Genomic DNA, 26,920 nt, shown 5'->3' with positions numbered 1-26,920 from the left:
CAGTCCTGATACTTTGTGGGTGCTAAACAAATGAATGTGCTATGGATCTTTGAAATGGCTGTTGACCCTTTTGTTCATATTCTGATTTTTCACTTAAAGTCCAATTATGTTTTGCTTTTGTTATTTTGTTTGTATTTTGGAAACCAAATTCTATTTTGGCTAACATCTTCCTGGATGCTCTGAAGCCTAATTTGGAGTTCTTTTTAAAATAGCCACTTTGGTGATTTTCAGATTGGCTTTCTGCCTTAAATACCTGGGAAGATACAGGTTCCTGGTTACCTGAAAGTGGAGTGTTCCCATGAAATCTTTGTAAGTCAAAAGATGTTAAATGAAGAAACAATTACCATTAATTTATGTGAAAAAAAATTTTAAACATTCACAGACCCCCAAACCTTAGGCTTTTCTGATACCATAGGATAGATCTTGCTAACAGCTGTGTAAAACACATTGAGGTAAACCACACAGATGGTCACAGACGAAGATGTGGCCCTTTGATACTGAGATGCTGAGTGTAGTTCCCAGGGAAGGCGCTTGGCCGTGCCATTCTAAATGCTTGTGGTGTGCATTAGCTCTCTTTGAGCTCACTCCAACACAAATGCCTTTTGCAAAAGCAAACGTCTTAGGATTTATTTGGGTTACTGAAAACAGGTACTAATGTAGGTCTTTTGTAAGAGCAAAGTAGTATAATGTGAATTTTGGAAAGCAGGGAAATATTTGTAATTGGTTGTTTGCAAATCAGGACATTTTAGAGAATGCAAGGGCATTTAATGAAGAATTATACCAGATAATAGGTGTAAATTGGAACAGCCCTTGGCAAGCTGGGAGGTATGATCGTCTTACTTAACAACCCATTTTGGCCTGGCTTATTCTTGCACTTTCTGCTCATATTTTGGGAGCAGAATATCTAAAAAACATTTAGATAATCATTTCCAAGGTTGGTGATGACCTCACAAAAGACTTCCTGACTTTTCAGCTTATCAGAAAGTCTCAGCACTATGGGTGATTGATTTTTTTCTTCTTTTTATTTTAATGGCTTTACTGAGATAGAATTTACATACAACAACTGCACATTTAAAGTGTACAATTAAATAAGGTTTGACATGTGTCTATTCCTGTAAGACTATCACCACAGCCAAGATAATGAATATATCATCATCGCTCCCTCAAAGTAGTCCTCTCTCTTACCTCTCCTGCACATCCCCAGGCAACTACTGATCTGCCTTCTGTCACTATACGTTATTTTGTATTTTCTAGAACTTTGTATGAATGGAATCATACTGTATATGGTCTTTTTTTTTTTTTTTTAAATCTGGTTTCTTGGACATTCTTCCATGTTGTTGCATTCCTTTTTTGTTGAATTGTTTTCCATTGTATGGATATTCCACAATTTATTTATACATTCATCTATCAATGGCCATTTGTGTTTTTTTCCAGTTTTTAAAAAATTAATTAATTTATTTTTTATTTATGATAGAGAGAGAGAGAGAGAGAGAGGCAGAGACACAGACAGAGGGAGAAGCAGGCTCCATGCACTGGGAGTCCGACGTGGGATTCGATCCTGGGTCTCCAGGATCGCGCCCTGGGCCAAAGGCAGGTGCTAAACCGCTGCGCCACCCAGGGATCCCTTTCCAGTTTTTAATTATTTCAGATAAAGCTGTCATGAACATTTGTGTATACATCCTTTTATGGAGATATGTTTTCACTTCTCTTGGATAAGTATCGAGGAGTAGAGTGGATATAGTATATGAAAGATTTAACTTTTAAGAAACTGCCAAACTGTTTCTGAAGTGATTGTACCAGTTTACTGGTACACTGATGAGCAGTACACTGCTCTCATCAGCAGTGTATGAAAGTTCTAGTTTCTCTACATCCTTGCCAACACAGTCTTTTTTTTCTAATAAATGTGTAGCAATTTTATGTTGTTAATTTTCATTTCCCTACTACTACTGATGTCAGATATCTTTTTATGTCCTTATTTGTCATCCAAATGTCATCTTTTTTTCCAAATGTCATCTTTAGTGAAGTTTCTGTTCAGATTTTTTGTCTTTTATTGGATTGTTTGTTTTATTGAGCTTTGAGAGTTTTAAAAAATTTAGAACTTAAGTCTTTAATCAGATATGTGATATAGAAACATTTGCCCAAATCTGACTTTTCCTGTCATTTGCTTAACAATGTCTTTTGAAGAGAAGTCTTGATTTTGATGAAGTTCAATATACTAATTTTGAATCATGCTTACTTTATTGTACCATAGAAACTTTTTCTTAGCCCAGGATGAGTTACTTATTTTTAACCAAAATTTACCGGGGTGAATTTAAATGAAATGAAAAACTGATATTAGAACATTGGGACATCTAGTCTTCCCACTTTATATAAAGAATATTATTTTATTTTGGTATCCATTAAACTTTTGGAGGAGAGTTCAGAAGTTAGTAACACAGTTATTTCTGTTTTCAGTGTGTAACATGTTTGATTCTCACTTATTTAAAACATAAGCTGAGGGGTTGCCTGATTGACTCAGTTGGTTAAGCACCTGTCTTCAGGTCAGGTCACGATCCTAGGGTCCTGGGATTGAGCCCCACATCGGGCTCCCTGCTCAGCGGGGAGCCTGTTTCTCCCTCTCCCTTTGCTGCTGCTCCTGCTTGTTCTCTCTCTCTCTCTGTCCAATAAATAAAACCTTCAAAAAAACATAAGCTGGTCAAAGTTCCTTAATTAAAGTTATGACAATGAATGAATTGCCAGATTTTGAAGGCAAAACAAGTCAAACACATGTTCTTGCTAGCCTTCTCCCTGGCCCAGTTAGCAGCTTCTGTAGCTCCTAGGTAGACTTCAAGTAGCCTCTTTGAATCCCTGGAATTCTCTATGACTCTCCATTTTTTTAAGGCAGTATTCTAGTTTAATTAATTATCATCTTTTGCTGAACTATTGAATAGTTGTCAATTGCTTTGTCTTCTTCCAGTATGGCACCCTCAACCTGTTTAGATGCCACAGTTATCTTTCTAAAATACAAATGTGATCATGCCATGTTCTTTTTTGTAATTCTCCCAAGGACCTCCTATGTCTTTAAAATGAAGTCCAAGCTCGTTAATGTGCATCATAATTAGAGTGCTTATACATCTCAGTTTATTTTTTTATTTTTATTTATTTATTTATTTATTTTTACATCTCAGTTTAAACCACTGTTGTTCCACTGTTTATTAATAGCAACTCCATTCCATTTCCAAAGTGTTGTGGTTTAGTTGGTAATGTAAATGGTTGCTCTGCTTCTAATACCTCACTGTTTTGGGTTCTGGTTATACTAAATTCTTTCAGTTCATGTGTATCACTCTCCTCTCTGGTTTATACTTTTGGCTGGCTAGTTTCTATTTCTCCAATCTATCCTTCAGGTGTCAACATGCATTGGGCTTCTTCTGTAAAGCCTTACATGATATTCCATGTGTTTACTTTCTAGCCTTCCTATCATTCTCTCATCGTAGCATTTAACAGACCATTATAACAATTTGTTTACTTGCTTATGCACCTCACTAAGACTGTCAGCTCTTTGAATGTGGAGGAATTCTATGCTCCTTGCTCTAATATATTCAGTATATGGAACAATTATCTATTAAATATTTACTGATCACATCCTCTCCATATTAAGATTTTGAGGCAATGAAATGTGCCCTTCCTTCCTGGAGACACCTGATATGGAAAAAGGAAGCCTAGAGCACCCAAATGGATTGTTCATATAAAAATGTAAAAACCCTTTGGGGATTGAATAAAAAAACCATCTGGTGGGAAATGACCAAGTGTGAGATTTAAGTGTTCTATAGCATTCATTCTGAGTTGTTGTTTTTCTTTGTGGCATCTCTCACTTTGATTCCTGTAGTTCTAGACCCTCACAGTTCAGTTTTTCTCTTCATCTTAGCTATGAAAGAAAGATATTTGCTTCCTTATGCTCCACTAAAAGAGGTTAGAATTATTTTTTAATAGGTGATATGAAGAACAACAACAATTTAAAGAAATGAAAAGCCAGGAGGGACTAGTAATAACAACAAAATATACAAACATTATAAAAATAAGCAAGTTGTCCAAATAGTTTTTAACATTGTATCCCAGTAAAAGCAGCAGTAAATTGGACTGTGTTTCACACTTCCTTATGCTCTTATCCTAAGATAAGGAGTTATTCTAACCCCAGCTAGGGTGTCAAACATTTGCCTATGCCTGAATTCTTTCCTTCCAAGTCCCTTGTCTGTTCATGGTGAAGCCCTTGAGTTTTATCTTGTTTCCTTAGTATCTGGAAAATATTCAATTTGGATACCTTACTTAATTTAAGAGCAAATACCAACTTTTTTAAGCTGAGTCTTTTTCCTTCTTCAACTTTCCTTGATGAGGATCTCCCTCTTAGACTTGATTTCTGCTATGAGATGAATCCATAAAGGAGTGTAGACTGCTAGCAAAAGATACCATTAGGCACCATTGGATGATCCTACTATTTCCAGTTCAAGGTTTTAGTTCTGTACTCTTCTGAAATCTGGAGTTCTAGATCATGAAGTGAGTTCCTTAGTATACATAATTATATGCATACATACAATGTGCAGGAGAGAAACCCTGCCCAAATTTACACCTTACATTGAAAAAATATACTAGTCCTTATTATGCCATAATTGCATTTTGCACAGAACAAGATTGAAACTAATCACCACATATGATTCAATATCTACGCTTAAAACCCTTTGTATTTGTTTGTATGACCTGCAGAGTCAGGTAGGATATTTTATAACAGTAGATCTCCAAGTGTGGTCCCTGGACAAGCAGCATCACCATCACCTGTGAACTTGTTACAAAGGAAGATTCTTGAAACTCTACCTCAGACCTTCTGAATCAGAACTCTGGAGGTAAGACTCAGAAATCTATGTTTAGGCAAGTCGAAGGAATCTGAAACACTTTAAAACTTGAGAACTGCTGTTTTTTTAAAATATATTTTTATTATTTTTTATTGTTTTTATTTTATTTTTTTGAGAACTGTTTTAAGAGTCATCTTCATTTTATTTATTTTTATTTATTTATTTTTAAAAGATTTTATTTATTTATTCATGATAGACATAGAGAGAGAGAGAGAGAGAGAGAGGCAGAGACACAGGCAGAGAGAGAAGCAGGCTCCATGCCGGGAGCCCGACGCGGGACTTGATCCCAGGACTCCAGGATCGCGCCCTGGGCCAAAGGCAGGCGCTAAACCACTAAGCCACCCAAGGATCCCCAGTCATCTTCATTTTAAAATAATATATAGAGAGTTGATTGTATTGAACTATCAAGTGCTTTGGTAATAGGAGAACATTAAATAAAGTAGCAACTGGTAAAACTTTATCTCTTCCAGCAAGTTTCTTTGTGCCCATTACACATTTTTCCATTGTCAATAGATTTGGCAGGAATGGAGTAAAGTTGAAGGATATAGATCACAATCTCTGAAACAGTAAATAAATTAAAGTTCTTCTATATTTGTTGAGTTGCAGCCAGGAAAAAAGAAAAAGGAAAAACTAAAGCAAAAAAAAAAAAACACAAAAAACCAAAAAACCTCTCACAAATCTGATCAAAAATACAAGTGGACAGGAGCTGGACACTTTTTAGAATAGAATGTCTGCAGGCTCTGGCCACAGAGAAAGCTCTTACTCAACATATGTTGCAAGTTGTGAGTACTAATTCTATCCATATTTGCCTTTCATTTATGTGGTTTTCATTTGTGGCTGGGTCTGCTTTACAGGTGCCCTGTGTTCCAGAGAATGGAGATCAAAAGAATTCACTTCTCAGGATTTCAGAACTGTATAGCCAAGAGATGAAATGTTTCTCTGGTATCACCATTTTTTTTTTTTTTTTCTATGAATGAGGCGTCTGGGTTTCTCAGGGAAAACTCTTCCCTTAAAATAACAACAACAAAATTCCTGTGTAAGTTACCTAATAAATGACCTTGATGTCTATATTCTTAACAGGTTGTTTTCCCATAATTGTTGTAGAGCACATGAGTTCTAACCCAGGGGACAGATTCAGCATTGCTTAACTTTGCCAAGAATTTTTAATTGATGATTGCTGATGTATATTTCACATTGGAATTAGCTTAAGCTTGCCCTGGTCAAGCAGCAGTTGGTGCATGCCACAAACTTGTCAGAGGCAGCAGGAGACTGGAAATGTGCAGTGGGTGTCCTCACATGGCCAAAGGGACCTGGCAGAGAGGGAAACACATTTTTTCCATCAGTTGCCTATAGTGTCCCACCACACCCCATCTGGGATATAGAATCATTCTGGCTTCTAAAACTGGTGTTTCATCTGGAAACCAAGTTTTCTTTCATCCAACCACTTATGTTAGGATTCGTGTGAGGAGTCATCTGGGATCCTACTTTATTGACCTGAATATACCAGGTCCATTCCAACATATGTTTTGGCTTCTATTTTTTTCCTCAAGTCTTGGCATTACATTTGGGAATTAGAAAAATGTTAGCTTGTCATAGAAACACATCTTTATGAGTGCTGTATATGAAAAATGCATCTGGATGACTGTTTTTTCAAATGGTACCCTTCAAGCTCCAGACATGTTCTGAGGGCATGCTTGGCAACATGTCATCTCTGACACATAAATCTGGGCTTCCTGGGACTTCTTAGGCTGACTACATGCCATTTTATCCTAGGATTCTGTCATTTTCCTCCTATAGAGTGTTCTGGGGCATCAGATCCAAATCTATCCTTTGTTTCTGTGTGTGTGTTTCTAGATTTCATGAAATGCAGTGTTAAGACTGATACGTTTTTAAAACCAGCACAGCAGTAATTAGAAAAGAATATAGTTAGATCCCAATAAATTGGGGTCAAGTGGGACAAATAGCTATGGATCCCTGGGATGCTTACTTTCCCCAGAACTTTATTTTGGCTTTGATGACAATGTCTTGTGGTGGGATGTATATTGGATTAAGAGGCAGCAGACCTTGTTTCTAGTTTTGGTTCTGTGACCAATGGGCTATATGAATTTGAGTGAGACTATTCTCTCTTTGTGCTTTAGTTTCTTCATTTAGAAACTAATGATTGTGACTCAGTTTTTAAAACCTTCAGCTTAAGTAGTCTAGGTATCTTTCTAGTGCTATTAAATGGTTGTTAATAATGAGTTCCATTTGCACTTTGCTCTATTCTTCTCCACTTGAGCTTCTCCCCTTACCTCATCAGAAGAACTTGATGGAAGGAAAAGGCAGACTGTAGGTCAGAGAGAAAAGAGGGGGTTGTTACTAGAATATTTATAAGGCTGTTCCAGTTCCTGCTTGCCCTGGTACCATCTTGGCACTTAGTGTCAAGAGATTTTTCTTCTAGCATCAGTGGAGTTCTTGAGACAGTGGGAACCAAGCCAGATAGTCATCAAGAGTTCCATCTTCACCATCCTGGGTGGGGGGAGAGTGGGTGAGATATTAGCTTCTTTCTCCCATGCTGATCCTTGGTTTATATATCCCCTTTCTTTACAATTTGGACTTCAGATTACCTTTGACTCATAGCTCCATCCTTCAAGTGCAGTTTTTCCTATTTCAATAGACTACCAGTAAATAGAGCATAGGAAATAGGGTTTTTCCTATTTCAATGGACTTCCATTGAAATCTTAGAATTTCTGCCAGGTGAATTCTATAAAGAACTGTTGTTTGACAAACAGGAAAATGAGCTATCATGTTACTGACATTTTGGGGGTTGTGCAGTAGAATCTTTAAAGGGTCTTTAAAGGTTGTTTGGCATATATTTTCCTTAGAATCTGAGTGTCCCAGAAGCAAAAGATTTAGAACTCCAGTTGACCACATCAACATATTTCTTGTCTCTAATAGGTAATAAGTGCATAGCAAATTGCTCTGCCAGAGCTAGTGGGGAAGTTAATTAATCTCCTGTTCGTAACACATGGAGTCATTTCTGAGTGGCTTCAATTTATTTGTTCAAAAATAACCCCAAAGATGAATTGCACAATAGATTTACTGCCTATAATTTTGTAGTTTGTAGATGCTGTGGTGGGAAGCAGTCACTAATTTAATAATTTAGAAACAGTTTGGGAATAGCTGAGTGAAAATAAAATCATTTGACTCTGCTTTATGAACTCAACATTTGGGGGAAAGTATTTATGAGTTTGACCAGCAGGAGCTTTTGATTCCCATTAGCGGTCACAGCTGCTTGCTGTGAACGTGGCAGGCTTGCTACACTGAAATGTTGCTGCCTAACAGCTTATTTGTCAGGTCTATAGGTATCAGATAACAGCACAAGATGTTTTTGAATGTTTGCAAATTCTTAGGGAAACTCTTTTTATTCCAAATAGTATAAATTTAAAAAAGTGATTTTTTGTATTTGAAATAATTACTTGAGCATCATTATTTTGATTGCTTTAGCTCTTTGGGTCATTGCCAAGACAACCCCATTTATAATATAGGCCCCTCTGTGTTGTGTAAGTAGGCATGTTCCAGACCACAGAGGTTTGCTAGACCAGAAGAACTGATTTCAGGGAATTATAGAGGGTTAAAGTTGCATACGTCCTTGAAATAATTGAAAGTAGCTCCCTGTTTTAAAGTTGAAGGAATTAAGACTCAGGAGAGTTAAAGGAGTTAATCAAGGCCACACATCTTTTTAGCAGAAGAAATGGTTGTAGAATCTAAGACTCCTGATTTCCAGTTTCATTATCCTTCTGCCATATGCTGAAAAGGATTAGGACTAAATGAAAAAAAAACCAAGAGCTAAAAAATGGCTTTCTTAGATGCTTTCTAATGGATTTTTGGGGATGAAGCTGAGAAGCATAAAAGTGGTTTTACTCAGCCACTTTTCAGTTTATTATCCTTTCAGTTTATTATCCTGAGATACATCTATAGCAACCTGTTTTCTGTGTTCCAAGGTTAATAATTTGGCTTCCTTTTAATTTTGTACATAATTAAAATGGATGTTTCCTTTGGACTTAGGGGTTGGCTTTTATTTTCTCTTAGTTTATGGAGCTGAGGCCAGATAAATGAGCTCAAATGAATTATGCAAAGTTTCTGTGAAGTGAGGGATAACTATCCCACATGCTGAGAAAACGTGCTTTTGCCTTTATGTCTGGTGGTTGTGTGTGTTTAATTATGTGCAGATTGTGCTGCTGGGAGAAACTTGGACTGGATGCATTTCCCTTAGGACAGGCTTGCTGGTGACAGTAATACTCTGGGTTACAGGCACAGCTATGGGGCTGGGGATCGCAGAGAGGCAGGCGAGCCCCTGGCATCGAGCCTCTAGAGGGCAGTGCTACCTCACGAGTCAGTCACCGAAATCTGTGTCAAGGCTAAATGGGATAAACAGTACTGAATGTCTCGGACATCCACTTTTCCTGGAGTTCTAGACATAGAAGGATAAGTAATTAGTTGTGGGTTGGTACTTTCTTTGAGCCTGGATGTCCTGGACTATTTTGCAGTTCTAATCTTTATAGTGTAGAGAAAGGGGCATGACAGAGTATCAGCACATCTGGTATCTAGTCTTAGTTCTGTGACTGATTAATTGTGTGCCTTTAGGCCTCTGGCTTCAGTGTCTTCATCTGAAAAATTAAGCGGTTCTAATATTTCTTCTCTAAAAGCTGTGAGTCAGCTGGTTCTTCTTTTCTGCCCTATTTCCCTGGGCCCTACTCAATACTCAATTTCATCCCAGGGCTTACCTTTGACTTTTAAAAAGGTATTAGGATAACCTCTCTGTAAATAAATCTCCCCCTCTGTCTTGGCTACCAGGTCCAGTTTCTCTTCCAGGAATGTTGCTTGCAACATCACCCTTCTAAAGTAGACACTGTGGTCTATCAAGGCTTGCCAAAATAGCTCATTAGCAAAATGCTTAGTGACCTTTGTTATGGGTTGAATTGTGCCCCTTTCCCCCAATTCATACATTGAAGTCCTAACTGCCAGTATGTGGCCTTTTTTGGAAGTAGGGTGGTTGCAGATGCAATTAGTTAAGATGGGGTCATACTGGAGGAGAGCATACTCCTAATCCAGTATGACAAGTGTCCTTAAAAAAGGGAAATTTGGAAACAGATGTGCACACAGGCAGTTATGCTGCCACAAAATAAGCAACTACCAGAAGCTAGGAGAGAGGCTTGGAACAAATCCTTCCCTAGTGCCTTCAAAAGAGGCATAGTCCTGCTAATTCCTTGATCTTGGACTTCCAGACTCAGAACTATGAGATAATAAATTTATGTTGTCTGAGCTGCTTAGTTTGTGGTACTTTGTAATGGCAGCTCTTGCAAATGACTACAACCCTAATGAGAATTCAGTTGAGTCATTGGACTATGTGTTGAATGTGACTTTTCCTAGGTGGCTGGGAGATCACGAAGACTTGATCCTGACTCCTGCACTATACTCCATCAAAGCCAACAGTACGGTTGTTCAAAATGACAACAAGTTTTGTATAACTTGGGACATGTGATAGATTTCATAGGAAAAATGTACCCACCCAGGGGTAATACAATTTATCCTTCTTTAATATTTGATAACCCTTTTGTTTCTCCAACTTTAGTTAGACTCAGAAGCAAATAAAATGTGCTGATGGCTCAGTGATTCAGAACCATCTTCAACTTTAAGTAGTACTTGAAATGCCGGAATTCTCATTTGCTAAATAAATAAAGGCAAAGTTTGAACTTAAAGTGTTTCTAACAGAATAGGTCAATTCACAGTTCTAGCTTATGATCATAGCAATGAAGAGAGGAATTAACTGTGGTCACTTCTGTTACTGAGACCTGTCATTTAAGTCTGTCTCCAAGGATATTCCAGAGCCAAAATATACTGAAAAAACGAGGACAGAAATTTTTATCAGGGAGTGGGGGTGGTGTGTGGTTAGAAAAGCACTGATGAAAGGCACGCTTCTGTCAGCATCCACATCTCAGCTGGACCTAATTGACATTTATGAAAAAGAGTCATCTGTAGATGTTTCTTAGTCGTTAAATGATAGAATAATTCTTTTAAATCGATATACAATATACTTCCCAGAAAAATCCAGAAACTTTAGATATTTTGGCAATTATTTGGAAATTGTACAGCTTTGGTTTATGTTGTTTAGTGTTGTGTGATACTCTTCTGAAGCAGAGATTCATTTTTTCTCATACTGTCAGCTGTATTCTCCTGTGATATTTATACCATTTGGGCCCCCATATGCATCATTGGATGTTCATCAAAGCCTGGGAGACTAAAGTTGGCATTTTAGTAGATTCAAGTTCTAGGCACGGGTATGGTCTGTCTTCTTTTTGTGATTCCTTAACTTTGCTTTTGATCTTGAGCTACATTTTCAGTGAGTTCCTTTACCTTACAGGTGGGGAACAGAATATTGTCATTATCTCTTTTTGTACTAAGGAGGAAAGACACTTTTTTCAAAAATATTCCTAACAAGCTATAATCTAATTTTTGGAAGAGAGAATGAGGTAAAAGATATTTTTATACCCTCTTGATAAAACCAGCTGGCAGTTTAAAAATGTAAGTCTTTAGCCCAAGACAGGGTATAGATTATCCACTACTTAATCTATTTTAGAGATTCAAAGGACAGAAATTTTAGTTTTTATTATTTTTCCATATTAAGCTTAATTTAAAATTTTCTAGCAGTAAAGGCAAATGAAAGTATCATGATGATGAGGTTCTGTTTTTTAGTAGTAGGAAGCAGACCATTTCATCAAGAGAGGATTAAGTAACCAGCCTGGTCTACTGGAAAGGTCTTGGCTCCTTAGTGATATGTACAAAGTTGGTGGAAGTTTTGGCAAGAGTTTTTTAGAACGGTCCATTCTAAGTAAAAGAAGATCCCATAGATACTGTTCTATAAACTAGGCACAGATTTGTGAATTACCATGTATAAAGTAAGCTGATGGGAATAAATCTCCTTTGACAAAACAGGGTAGCCCATTTATGGTCTTTTTTTCTATTTGAAGGAGCTCTGTTTGCTCATGTACTTCTATAGGATATGGGCATGGACTCAATCAAAATAACTTGAAAATTGATAACTAATTATAAGCCATCACATGCAAACACTGAAATTGCTTTATTTACAGTTTTATTCCATGGACACGACTAATTATGGATTGCATTGGTTACCTATAGCTGTGTAACAAATTACTCAAAAACTTCATGGCTTAAAACAACAAACTTTATTATCTCTCAGCTTCTGTGGGTCAAGAATCTGGATGTAACTTAGGATCTTTCCCTGTATGCAATCAAGGGGTTGGCTGGGGAAGGATATGCTTCCAATCTTACTCATGCGATTGTTGGCAGGATTCAGTTCCTTGCTGGCTGTTGGCCAGAGATCTCTCTTAGTTCTTTTCCACATGGAGTTCTCCATAAGGCAGTTCACAGCATGGCAGTTGGCTTCCATCAGAGCAAGCACTTGGAGAGCAAGAGAGAGTAAACAAGATAGCTAAGGATCTTTTTGTAACCTAATGTTGGAAGTGATATCCTGTCACTTTTGACTTCATAGTACATATAAGGGGAGGAGGGACTATACAAGGTTGTGAATACAAGGAGATAGGAATCATTTACAGGCTGTTACCAAATGGATAATAGGTTTTGGTAACTATAATTATTTTATTATTTTATTAAGATTTATTTGAGAGAAAGAGTGAACTAGAGAAAGAGAGAGGGCACAAACAGGAGGAGGGGTAGAGAGAGAGAATGCAGACTCCTTGCTAAGCAGGGAGCCTGATGTGGGACTTGGTCCCAGGACCCTGGGATCATGACATGAGCCAAAGGCAGATGCTTAAATGACTGAGCCACCCAGGTGCCCTGATAACTATAATCATTTAAATTGTATAGTTTGTTATTACTTTTCTATTTAAAAGCAGTTTATCTCTCAGGGACTAAATAGGAAAGTCCATACTTAGTGAACTATTTTCCTTTACTGTTTCATGATATAATATTAAATAATATTTGTTTACTACCTTCAGCATAGAAATATTAATATTCCCAAAAAACCTGTGAAGGTGAAATTAATATAGCACTTTTGCAGGTAAGAGATGTGTTATTCAGAGGTAAGTGAACATTTGCAGTATTATATAGCTATACGTATGATTTTTGTGATTTTTTTAAATATATAATTTATGGAAACTGTCAAAAAGTACATAGGGCAAGGGAAAATGTGTCTAAATGATTTCTTTTGACTATATTTTGTTCATTTATTTGCATGGGCAGCAAAAAACTTGTGGATATGCAGAAACTAAAAAATGAGACAGAATTGTGATATTTGGAACTGCTTCAGTCTTTCTTAATGATACCAGCTCCAGAGTGGAGTTGCTGGAGATTGGGGAATATTTCTGCTCTGAACATTTGGGGAATAACCATGTTCCGAGCTTGTTTCTATTTGCAGATGTCTGAAAAATTTTTTATGATTTTTTTTTCCACTGGTATGATTCTTTGATCCACTCAGAAGAACATCTTCTGTATTCTTTTTATACTCCCTTTACAAACTTAGAGAATAGAAGCCACAGTTTGAAGATGAACAGAAAAAAAGGGAGGAAGGTAGAAGAGATGGACCAAAAAGTTCAGAGTTGGCAGACCATGGGGCAGGACATATGCTTATTTCTAACTCCTGCACTCAAGATTTAAGTCCACCCAGGAAAAGTCACTGCATCAGTCCTAGTGAGCTGGGGAAGTAGCGAGTGCTCTGTCTACTTTCACACAAGTTAGGCAGAAATATATGGAAATACCACCTTGGTCAAGTCAGTTGTAAAAACTGGGCAAGAGAGATTGCAGATAATGGGTTGTTTGACAGAGGTAGCTGGTTTTATAGGGATTTTGACTACCATAATGGCTAAATCAGCTGTACATGTAGAATCTGTCATGTTTATAGTCCACTTGATGAAAAACAGTAGACTATGCCACAAAATTGTGGGAAAACATCTGAATTTTATGGCTTCCTTAAAGTCATAGTCAGGAAAAAGGTTTTTTTTTTTTTTTTTTTTGCCAGTATTTCAGATTGAATTATATTTCTATGGAAAATAACTTCAATCCTCTTAAGTATGGAGGACCTCAGTTACCTTCTAATGGGCTGTCCCACCCAGACTCTGTTAGGACCTTCCAGCTCTACACCCTTCAGTCTTCTAAAACCTTCCTAAAACACTGATGTCACTGTCTACATAGAGACACTTAGTGGCTTCTTATTCCTCCAGATTAAAGACCATATCCTCAACATTTATTCAAGGTTTGCACAGTCTACATCAACTTTCCGTTACCTTTATAACACAGCTTACCTCATATGTGACCCTACATGTAACACTTAATTTTCAAATCTGACAGATTACTTGACATCTCAACTTAGGTATAAGTGTCTCACAGATCATATATACAAAAAGACTGTGATGCCAAATTTCCCTCACTGGTTCCTCTCCTAGGCTTTCCTATCCTAGGATATAATATCACCATCTGCCATCAGGTCAAAAGGTTAGAGGTCATCTTGGATTCCTCCACTTCCTTCATGACCTGACATGGTCAGCCAATCACCATGTTCTATTTAGGTTACCTATCAATACATTCAAATTGGAGTGTTTCCTGTCACAGCCACTGCTTCCATCTAATGTGAATTGCCATCCTGTCTTACCAGATGGGAGTTTCCTATTTCTATGCTTTCCCTCCAAAATCTTAACTTCCACATATAAAGATGAATCTTTCAAACATATATCAGATTATAGACTCCCCTTCTAAAACTTTCCAATGATTCTGCATATCATCTAGATTCAAGTCTGCATTCATACCATGGCCCCAAGACTGTATGACTCGGCTCTCCTGTTTTGCTGTTATTCTCTATTCTTCCCACTATGCATCATATGCTGGATATTTTTATTCATAATAAGTCAGCTTGTTCCCTCCCCATGGCTTTTGTCCTTCTTATAACTTTCTAAAAAAATATTTATTTATTTTAGAGGGAGAGAAAGAAGGAGAGAGCATGTGAGTGGGAAGAGGGACAGAAGGAAAGAGAGAGAAAGAATCTCAAGCAGGCTCCCTGCTAAGTGTGGAGCCTGATGTGGAGCTCAATCCACGATCCTGAGATCATGACTTGAGCCAAAACCAAGAGTCGGACATTAAACCAACCAAGCCACCCAGGTGACCCCTTCTTGTCACTGTGGCTGGAGTGCTGCTTCCCCAGAGCTTCACATGGATGGCTTCATTTGGTCATTTAGATTTCAGCTCAAATACTGTCTCCCCAGAGAGGCCTTCCCTGACCATCCAATCTAAGCTAGTGTTCTGTATACTTTTTGTTATATTTATAAATTTCATATTCTTTGCAGAACTTATCACTATCTAAAATTTTTATTTTTGGTTTACTCACTTATTGTCTGCCTCTGCCCACTGGACTCTCAGATCCCTGTGAGTGGAGCCTCCTCTGACTCCTTTTACCTTGTCACTGTGATATCCCAGTACCTAGAACAGTATTGGACTGCAGTAGATGTTTCAATCTGTGTTTAAGCCAAATTGTCTAGTTATGGGTTTCTGAATATGATGCAGTTTATATTCCTTGAACTTGTAAAAAACTTTTTTTTTTTTAATTTTTATTTATTTATGATAGTCAGAGAGAGAGAGAGAGAGGCAGAGACACAGGCAGAGGGAGAAGCAGGCTCCATGCACCGGGAGCCCAACGTGGGATTCGATCCCAGGTCTCCAGGATCGCGCCCTGGGCCAAAGGCAGGCGCCAAACCGCTGCGCCACCCAGGGATCCCAAAAAAACTTTTTTTTATTTGAATATTGCTAGCTTTCCCTCTCTACTTTTGAAAATGTTTCATCTTTCAGAATCCCATTTAAACATCATCTTCCTCAGCCACTCTAGCACATAGTTATGACCTCTCTGCAGTGCTATCAGATTCATAAAAATTTTTAATTGTTCATATGTCATCTTAAAGTTTAGTTTATCTTTTTATATCTGTATATCTTATATCCTCAACTGGATTATAAGTCCTCTAAAGACTGAGATATGAAGGTATTCTATGTATTTTTTCCTATTATTGTTGCTATTAAAATATGCCATGCATTTATAGATTTGGAATAATATGTATTGATTAGTTCATCTTCATCCTCACACCTAGTCATAATTTCAAAACAACAATTTATAAATTTGAAGCAATTCTTGCTCTTGGGTGACTTCTAATATTTTCATTTAAAATGGCACTATTTAAGGATGTATCTGCAGAAACTAATTAGAGATCTATCATAGACACAATTGGGCTTAAAGAATTCTTGCACAGCAACTAAGCTAAAATATGCATAGACAAGAAACTTAAGGGATGCATTTTGTAAAGAAGAAATCTTTCCTAGAACTCAAACTTTATTTCATAGGAAAAGCAAGAACCTTGTCTTCTGTAAGGATCACTGTCAAAAGATACTATGTAATCTTTGACCAAATTCATTCTTATCATTTAAGGATTTGCCAACCTAGAATATTCTTCTACTCTTCCTCCTTCTCTTCCTTCAGGAAATCACATGAAATAAAATCAAGTATCGCAGCTCTAAGCATCTCAACTTTCTACTCACTATTTATAATGTTAACTAGGCACTCATTCTTTCATAATCTGACTCTTCTCTGTTTCAAAGGGGAAAACTGTTTGGTACTAGGTACTATGAAATATACTCTAGGCAAGTATAATCAAATCTTGTTGTTTACCAGAATCACCCAAGGAAACTCTTCCAAAGATAGCAGTTTCCTTCATTTCTTTTTTCGTTTTTAATTTTTTTATTGGAGTTCAGTTTGCCAACATTTAGCATAACACCTAATGCTTATCCCACCAAGTGCCCCCCTCAGTGCCCATCACCCAGTCACCCCAACCCCCCGCTCACTTCCTGTTCTATTACCCCTTGTTCATTTCCCAGAGTTAGGTATCTCTCATGTTTTGTCATCCTCATTGATATTTTCACTATTTTCTCTCCTTTCCCTTTACTCCCTTTCACTAATTTTTATATTCCCCAAATGAATGAGACCATATGATGTTTGTCCTTTTCCGATTGACTTATTTCACTTAGCATAATACCCTCCAGTTCCATCCACGTCGAAGCAAATGGTGGGTATTTGTTGTTTCTAATGGCTGGGTAATATTCTGTTGTATACATAAGCCACATCTTCTTTATCCATTCATCTTTCGATGGACACCGAGGCTCCTTCCACAGTTTGGCTATTGTGTACATTGCTGCTAGAAACATCGGGGTGCAGGTGTCCCGGCATTTCACTCATCTGTATCTTTGGGGTAAATCCCCAGCAGTGCAATTGCTGGGTCGTAGGTCAGATCTACTTTTAACTCTGAGGAACCTCCACACAGTTTTCCAGAGTGGCTGCACCAGTTCACATTCCCACCAACAGTGCAAGAGGGTTGCCCGTTCTCCACATCCTCTCCAACATTTGTTGTTTCCTGTCTTGGTAAGTTTCCCCATTCTCACTGGTGTGAGGTGGTATCTCATTGTGGTTTTGATTTGTATTTCCCTGATGGCCAGTGATGCGGAGCATTTTCTCATGTGCTTGTTGGCCATGTCTGTGTCTTCCTCTGGGAGATTTCTCTTCATGTCTTTTGCCCATTTCATGATTGGATTGTTTCTTTGCTGTTGAGTTTAATAAGTTCTTTATAGATCTTGGATACTAGTCCTTTATATGATAGGTCATTTGCAAATATCTTCTCCCATTCTGTAGGTTGTCTTTTAGTTTTGTTGACTGTTTCTTTTGCTGTGCAGAAGCTTTTGATCTTGATGAAGTCCCAATTCATTTTTGCTTTTGTTTCTCTTGCCTTCATGGATGTATCTCGCAAGAAGTTGCTGTGGCCAAGTTCAAAAAGGGTGCTGCCTGTGTTCTCCTCTAGGATTTTGATGGAATCTTGTCTCACATTTAGATCTTTCATCCATTTTGAATTTATCTTTGTGTATGGTGTGAGAGAATGGTCTAGTTTCATTCTTCTGCATGTGGGTGTCCAATTTTCCCAGCACCATTTATTGAAGAGCTGTCCTTTTTCCAGTGGATAGTCTTTCCTGCTTTGTTGAATATTAGTTGACCATAGAGTTGAGGGTCCACTTCTGGATTCTCTATTCTGTTCCATTGATCTATGTGTCTGTTTTTGTGCCAGTACCACACTGTCTTGATGACCACAGCTTTGTAGTACAACCTGGAATCCGGCATTGTCATGCCCCCAGCTCTGGTTTTCTTTTTCAATATTCCCCTGGCTATTTGGAGTCTTTTCTGATTCCACACAAATCTTAAGATGATTTGTTCCAACTCTCTGAAGAAAGTCCATGGTATTTTGATAAGAATTGTATTAAATGTGTAAATTGCCCTAGGTAGCATTGACATTTTCACAATATTAATTCTGCCAATCCATGAGCATGGAATATTTTTCTATCTCTTTGTGTCTTCCTCAGTTTCTTTCAGAAGTGTTCTATAGTTTTTAGGGTATAAATCCTTTACCTCTTTGGTTAGGTTTATTCCTAGGTATCTTATGCTCTTGGGTGCAATGGTAAATGGGATTGACTCCTTAATTTCTCTTTCTTCAGTCTCATTGTTAGTGTGTAGAAATGCCACTGATTTCTGGGCATTGATTTTGTATCCTGCCACACTGCCGAATTGCTGTGTGAGTTCTAGCAATCTTGGGGTGGAGTCTTTTGTGTTTTCTATGTACAGTATCATGTCCTCTACGAAGAGGGAGAGTTTGACTTTGCCAATTTGAATGCCTTTTATTTCTTTTTGTTGCCTGATTGCTGAGGCTAGGACTTCTAATACTATGTTGAATGGCAGTGGTGAGAGTGGACATCCCTGTCTTGTTCCTGATCTTAGGGGAAAGGCTCCCAGTGTTTCCCCATTGAGAATGATATTTGCTGTGGGCTTTTTGTAGATGGCTTTTAAGATGCGGAGGAATGTTCCCTCTGTCTCTACACTCTGAAGAGTTTTGATCTAATCTCTAACTGTAGATCCCACTTTCCCCCAGATCATCTAGAATTTGATCCATAATTACCTCCTCTTTCCCTCTATCTTTAACATCTAACTGAACTGCCTCTTCTTACAACATATAGATCCAGGAGCTGCTTCTTTAAGGCTGCATTCCTGAGCAAGTCTTAAAAAGCATGAGAGACTTAAAAAAATTTTTTTTTTTTTTTTTGGTGGGCACCAACTAATAGGTAGAATCTTAATTTTTAATAGAAAAAAAGATTTTCAGGAAGTCACATACAATATGAAGGCTTCTTTTTATCCTAGAAACTGTTAAGTAGATCCAGTAATTATATAATTTTAAAAAATTAAGTTTCGTGATATACATTGAATCAATAACTTCAAATTGCTATTGAATACACCATGAGAATGAAAATCCTTTGCTTTCAAAGGATTTATAATCAAAAAGTTTTCTTATTCTTATGAGAGGAAAATATCAGATTACTAATGAGCAGAAGCCTGCCATTTGGATATGACTACTCCAGTTGCTATTTACCTCTGGGGAGAAGTTTGTGATCTGGGTTATCCTTACTTCCTATGGGGGCTATCTCCAGAAATGGACAGGATTTCAGATGCCAGGCTTCACCCAGGGAGACATGCATTATGAATGTTTCCACATCACACATGCTTAGTTTCTTCATGTGGAAGGAGCTTGAATTCCCCAATAATCACAATTAGAGGCCACATCATTTTACAATGGTTTACTGAAGAATAGATAATAAATTTTACTCTAGACGGTTGGGGATGTAAGCAACCATGTTACAATTTGCAGTCTCTTTAGAGGTTTTGTTCTCACACAAGGCTGCTGGTTGTCATGATTTCATGTTGTTTAACATCTTCTAAATCAATGATGTGCTGTGGTGATTACACAATACATAAACTTAAAATAGATGGAATTCTCAAACCATCACAAAAAATGGCTGCTGTTATTTCAGTCTTGCCTCGTGAATCCAGTTGCATGTGTGTTTTAAACACTCCAGAGAACATTTTCTTCATTTTCCATTTCTGAGACCATGATTTCTGGTGCAAATAGCAAAGCTGAACTGAACAAAATTTGTGATGCCCGAGGATTTTCAAAGGAGTTTTCCAAATGATTCATGAATCAATAGCTGATAGACTCAGCCATGCAGGGCATTTGTTTGTTGCTTCTGATGGTTTGAATCCCTCCTTTTATAAACAAATTCTTTTCGAATAATAAAGGACATCAAATAAAACCTCATGGTAGTGCCCTCGAAGCTGGCACTCTCTTAGCAGTTCAGCTCTGTTCTCAAGTTTTATGGGGAACGGCTGATTGTAATTAACTAAAAAACACTCAGAAATCTAACTTTAAATAGAAGATTCAGACCAGAGCATTTACTTATTTATTACCGTGTCATGGGTAGATTTCAAGACAATAAATCTAACACATAGTCTTAGGGAACAAAAAAGTTCTAGCGGTTTAAATAAGTATTTTAAAAATTTGGCTTGATATATTTGCTTTTGCTCTAAGGATAAATACTGGATCCTTTTGATTTATCTAAGAAGATGGAAAGTGCATTTCCTCTTAAAATGTATCTATCATCGCTGGCTGGAATTGTGATAAAAAGGGAATGGGACAAATATCCTTTTTTTTTTTTTTTTTTTTAAAAGGTAGATTCTTTATGTTTTAAAAATCCTTTAAAGCTTTACATGCTCATTACATCAACCTGACCTTTAACATTAGCATACTTTCTTTTGCATATCCATAAACATCTCAAATTAAAATATCCCAATTTGAGCCTCTGATTTCTCAACTCCCACAACTGTCATCTCTATTCTATTTAATAACACCTTATACTTCCAGCTTGCTCTGGCCAGAAAGCTTTGGATCACTCTTAACTCTTCTCTCCTAACTCATGCTCAATCCATCAGGAAGACCTTTAGATCTACCATCAAACTATTCCCAGAATTTGACAATTTTGTTGACCACTTCCACCCATATTACCTTAGTCCAAGCTATCATCATCCCTCACCTGGATTTTCCAGTAGCTTCCTTAAGCAGTTTCTCTATAATTATTCTTACCCTCTTGGGCTGTTCCTACAGCAGCCACAGTGAGGTTTTAAAAATATGCTAGATAATGTCACTTCACAGCTCAGAATCTTCCAATGCCTTTCCATCTCACTCAGGTTAAAAGCCAAAATTCTTGCACAGGCCTACTATAAAGCCCAACATGACTTTGCTGTTTTCCTTTTCTTCCCTCCTTCACACACCATCTTTACTTCCTATTCCACATGACATTTTTCACCATCTAATATACCATATAATTTACTTTTTCATTTTGTCTCTTTCCACTGGAGTGTACACTTCACAGGGACAGGGATTTTTGTCTTTTTTTGTGGTATAATCTACACTGCAAAGCACACAGTAAACAGTAAACATTTATTATTGTGATGAATGACTGAAAGGAGTTGGGGGAGGGGCTTCTAAGAATATATAATTCCAGAAAACAAATGCTGTGATAGACAAAACTAAAGCAACAGATAAACAAAAACCAAATGGCCTAAAACATCCTCATATTCTAACCCACACAAAGACAACTATATATTCCATCCAGTTTGATATTTAACCTTCTTGGGAAGATAACTTATAAGTAGTGATTCAGAGTTCTTTCAGCCCTAGATTTTACAAGGTACTGGCTGTATTCAATAAGAATGCAGATTTTTATTCTTAAAGAAGTCTTTTCATAGCCCCACGTTTTATTCATTGAAAATATTCCCAAGTGATGAACCTCATAAGCTGTTTCCTTGCCTCTAATTTTCTGTCTTCTGCCACCAGAATTCTTTCTAAGGTACTAGTCTATATTAGGGGCCAGCACATGTTTTCTGTAAAGGGCTAGACAATAAATATTTTAGATTTTGTGGGTGATGTAGTTAGTCCTGGTATCTCTTGCAACTACTCAACTCTAATGTTATAGAGCAAAAGCAGCCATAGATAATATGTAAAGAGTGGTGTGGCTATGTTCCAATGACTCTTTATTTAGAAGAATATAGGTAGCGTGACAAATTTGGACCTTGAGCAGTTTGCTAACTCCTGGTCGAACTCATGTCATCTTGTTACTTAAAATCTCTTGATGGTTTCCCATTGCAACAGAATGAAATTCAGTATTTCTCGTTTGATATACAGCACCCTTCATTGTCTGGCCCCAGCCAATTGTTTCATCCTTATTTTTAGCTACATACATCTCAAATGATCTTCTAGTTTATTGTGTTGATTATACATGAGTTACCCATCAATAGAGGCTTTTGGTCTTCGGCAGCCCTGGTATCTTGTCCTCCCCATCTAATTGACATCTTTGCTACAGCTGACACTGGCCTGGGAAGGTCTTTGATTCTAAAGGCACTGCCATGAAGTTTGAATCCTAATTCCTCAGTCTTAATAAGCAGAGATGCCTATGTTTAACCATTAGAGTTGTCATTGTGAAATGGACACATTGCGACATATCTATATGTATGGGTTGTGTAAAAGATTCAGGCTGATATTTTTTTTACATGTTTTCTTTTTTTAAAATTTTAATAGTCAAATTTATGTTTTCAATCTGAGTTACTAAACATATACATTAAATTTTTTGACAAGTTCAAAATAGCAAAATTTCTTTTTTTTTAAAAAAGATTTTATTTATTTATTCATGAATGACACACAGAGAGAGGCAGAGACACAGCAGAGGGAGAAGCAGATGCCCTGCACAGAGCCCGATGTAGGACTTGATCCTGGACTCCTGGGATCATGCCCTGAGCCAAAGGCAGACGCTCAACCACTGAGTCACCCAGGTGTCCCTCAAATTTCTTAAAATATATAATTGATGGAGGAGTGGAGTGACACTGCACATATATATTATTGCCTCCTATTTTACTAAGAAATATTTTCAGTTCTGAAGATGATGAAAAGCACAATATAATTAGAAAAGATGCAATAAAAGATTGAGATAACTGAATAAAACTGTTAATAAACAGGGTTCACTAAAGAATATTCTTTTGTTTTAAGACTTCTTTTGAATATTCATTCATTTATTCTACAGATATTTATTGCTTGCCTACTTTGTTCTAGGCACCATTTGAAATTCGGAAATACATGGATGTTAAAGATGTTATAAATAAATATCTATGACCAGTATTTTAAATATTAGCCCAACAAACATTTAAAACATCTGCCATAGCTTGGACCACTGACTCTTTTTTGGGTGTGTGTTTTCTTGTGGTGAGATAATGTTGGGGGCTGGGCATTAGAATGCTATCTTGTATGGAAAAACACTTAAAGATAATGTTGTTGTTATTTCAATGAAGTAGTCCTCAGAGTTCCATTTGATTTGATGCTTTTTGTCATTTGGCTTCTCAATGTTAATGTTTCTACCAGACTGAAATAATCTGTCATCCTCTAAAATACTAGCCAAATTTAATTCAAATTAGTTCTGAAATGAAAGATGACACATTTAATCAAGGTAAATACATTGGTGACCATTTGCAAATACATTTTAAAAAGTGACTTTGCCAACCAGATGGTGTCTCCATGCAAACAGCTGGATCTTGAAGAAATACTCTGTATGAAGTAAATTTAGGGCTGGCTCCTAGCAGGAGTGGATTGCCTTCCTTATTCTTTGATTGCAAATAGCTAAGGACAGGCATTTGAGTCTACCCCAAAGTAGAGGCCCTTTCCCAGCGTCAATGATGGTTACTAGGGCAATACTTCTGGATATGTTCTGTCTCTGTCCTGATGTCCCACTCCCTTGGGAGCCTCTTGCTGATGGCCACCAAGTTGATGGCCTATTTCTTGAGAACAGTCTGGGCTCAGACTTTGTAGATCAGCTCTCACTGCTCTGGGCATGGGCAAATGCTCTAGTGCTTTGCCAGTTTTTCTCTTTGGTGTATTCTGTATCGGACTTCCTTGCTTTGGAGTGGGAAGATCTCATTTAATTGAAGGCATGAGACAGAAAGAGGCAAAAGTGGCCATTTTTGTTGTTTTGATTCCAGGTTATATAGGCTTGCCTAACCTAGGCATGAGTCTCCAGGTGGTCTTCTGTGGCTTAGCATGCTGCTGGATTGCAGACTCAGAGCAATCAAGTGTTTATTTGATTAATTTTCCTCTGTGTATATGTATTTGTCAGAGACCCTGCAGGGAGAGGAGACCATTTAAGGATGAGATTTCGAATTAATTTCCCATGCCTGAGCCACTTCTGAAAAAATATTTGTAAGCAAAAATCTGAATCCCTTGTTGACCTAACTTGCATATGCTTTGAAAGAACATAGACCTTCAAATATAGTTGAGTAAAGAATTGAATTGTGTTTATTTTCGTATTGTGAAATTATGTGCACATGGAAAAAAAAATCAAACAGTAAAAGTCTATCCAATTAAAAATGATTAGTCGATCCTTAGCCATAGTGTCACTCACTGGAGGTAATGCCATTCAATAGTTTCTAATGTATGCCTCCAGAAATTTTTCATGTATATACATGAAAGTGTAATTTAAAGGTATGTTAAAAATTTAAGTAGCATTATTTTAAAACACATGCACAAATGGGATTTGATCATTTTATACTTTGCTGTTCTAAATTTAACAGTGTCTTAAAGATGGTTTCATAACAGCACATGGAGACCCACCTCATTCTTATAATGGCTGCATATTTTTTTTATTGCAGGAATGTAGAATAATTTATTCAACGAGGGACTTACCGGTTTAAGGATAATAAATGTCCCACTGAATGGATAATGCTAGCTTGAAGATATTTCTCCCAAGTTAGAGATATAATTTAAACTTACCTCTCTCCTTTTTTCCCCTGGAAAATAAAAATTCAACTCTAGTTATGTTGTTGGAAGTGTGAGATTTGGAGATGCTAATGTTAATTTAGCATCAGTTGGAATAATAACAACATAAAACATAAAATAACGAAAGAATAACAACAACACAAAAACTGTGGCTGGATAATATCTCAAGGTATTAATCTATACCTTGAATATTTCCTTTTGTTGTTAGAAGTACCCTGACAACTCTTCCTTCCCAAGTCCTTGTCTCTGGACAACTGTCACCTACATCTGAAGCAGCCCCCAAGACTAGGGCATTTGTAGAGAAAGGCTGGTAGCTGAAATGTCAGGCTGAGAGATTCAGAGGTTCTTTGAGTTCTTAGAAGCCTGGGCTGGAGAACAGGGAAAGGAAGGCAAAGGAACTACTCACAGGAGAGGAAGGAATGTGGAAAAAAACCTGGGAGGGGTAGGAGTGGAGAAAAACCACCTGGGAGCTGAGAAATGGGGACTCTGAGTGAACATCCTGTTCCCAGAGACTCTCCCTGGTGTCTAGAGCTTCCTCTCCCTGTTCCTACCCTAGCTCACCACTTGCGGCTGATCTTGGAAAGGAAAGCTGTTGTTGGTGTTGAGAAGCTGGGATACCCTAGAATGTGGGGGCTAGTGGTGTTATGAAAGGAGGCCTCATCCCCTTAGGCTGGGAGTGTTCCTGTGATCTAGCTCAGTGATGGACACACAGCTTTCATGCCCAGCACTATCATCAAAGCATGGAGAATGCAGAAATGAAATTCCTGAGTATGGACAACTCTTTCAAGGAGTTTTGCTGTAAAGAGGAGCAGAGACATGAGACTATAAGGAAGATGGAAGGAATCTTAAAGGAAGATGGTAGTTAAAACCATACACAGTATCAATCATAATAAAGCCTGAGGCAAGTCCTCCTCTGGACTTTCTGGTTAGGGGAGACAAATATTTATCTTTTTTCTAACTCATTGGGTCTTCTGACATTTGCAACCAAAGGAATCATAGTTAATAAAGAGGGTAATTCTCCTTCATCCCTTGGGCAGGGGAACAGAAAAGATCAGTGATCAATGCAAGAGACTTCCTTTTTGGAGGACCTAAAAGTTTTAAAATATGAAGGAGTAACATTTTAAAAACTTAGTACAAAGTATTTTTAAGAATGCCAAATAATCAGCCTTCAAATTTCTCATGAATCAATAACAAATGAGACACTACTATAAACACTTTGCTAAACTCACAATAAATTGCTAAAAAATAACAGAATTCCTAGTCTATGAATCTCATTGAGCTGTAACCCATCCCCTAGAACAGCTTCCTTCACTCTTAGTTTCAGTGCAATATTTATGTGAATGATTTAAAGACATATATTGGGTAATGATTTTTTCAAAGTCTTAAAATTTTAGGAACATGTCATTCTAATTTTCTAGATTATAGCCTTCTTCAGTTAATATTTCATTTGTCTAATTTTAATATAGAATAATTTATAGTGATAGGTTAAAAAGGATAAGTGATTTTGTTCTAATTAGAATCATATTTTGAAATTAATCAATACCTAAAAGTTTCATTTCTTTCCTTGAAAAGTTTAACACATGCTAGAACATCATTCCTAGGAAAGTGTGTTGAATGGAATATAATGCAAAAAAGTTGAAAAGTGTGGCCAATGCTAATTATTTTTTAATTAACCAAAAAACCCCCCTAAATTTAGTGAAAGCACTTACCCGATAACCTACTTGGAGAATAGAATCTTAAGCTTCTTAATTCCTTACGATGATTTGCAATAGTTAATTAAGAAATTGTTACCTTAAGATAGTCCTGCCTAGACTTGTTACTAGAAAAGAGGAAAAATGAGCATCTTTTGTTATGAGTACATTTTATGAAAGTGACATCTTTTATAAATTACATTAGCAGACTTTTTTCCCTCACAGTAATATCTCTAAGTATATTTTGTTTTGTGAAAAAAAAAAAAAAAAAAGATATTCAATTTTTAGTGGAAAAACCAGCCATGAGGAAGACTGCCAAAAAGTGTGAAGATAGCCCCTTTGGCTCTCTATATTCCTGATTTTTCCCTTTATGGATGAATGACTTCTTTTTATAGCCTCTTAAAAGCATGTATTTTTCAGAAAACCAAATCTTCTTCCTTCCATTGCGTGTTTCTAAAAAACTAGTATAGAAGGGAATGACCATAGAAAAATGTCCCTTTGTTCTGGGGTACTAATTTTATATCTTTTTATGTTTTAAGAGAGATTTTTTTAA

The 26,920-nt window shown here is 37.1% G+C and overlaps 1 long non-coding RNA gene across 12 annotated transcripts in view; it reads right to left on the bottom strand.

Moving 5' to 3' along the window:
• LOC140636763 (uncharacterized) overlaps window positions 1–26,920 on the bottom strand; it is a 108,508-nt gene that overhangs the window by 9,548 nt on the left and 72,040 nt on the right. For 6 of the 12 annotated variants that reach the window (XR_012033979.1, XR_012033978.1, XR_012033980.1 and 3 more), the window contains one exon: window positions 12,087–12,344. The exons of 1 other annotated variant lie outside the window; for it this stretch is intronic. This is a non-coding gene — a long non-coding RNA (uncharacterized lncRNA). Of the gene's footprint in view, window positions 1–12,086; window positions 12,345–22,558; window positions 26,496–26,920 lie in introns of those variants that run through there. 5 more of the 12 variants (XR_012033976.1, XR_012033977.1, XR_012033974.1 and 2 more) reach the window with 3 other exon arrangements.

Source organism: Canis lupus, chromosome 7 (assembly GCF_048164855.1).
Source record: "Canis lupus baileyi chromosome 7, mCanLup2.hap1, whole genome shotgun sequence".
Classification (NCBI taxonomy): Eukaryota; Metazoa; Chordata; class Mammalia; order Carnivora; family Canidae; genus Canis; species Canis lupus.
Note: the sequence above shows the minus strand (reverse complement) of the source record. Positions and strands in the feature narration are given on the sequence as shown.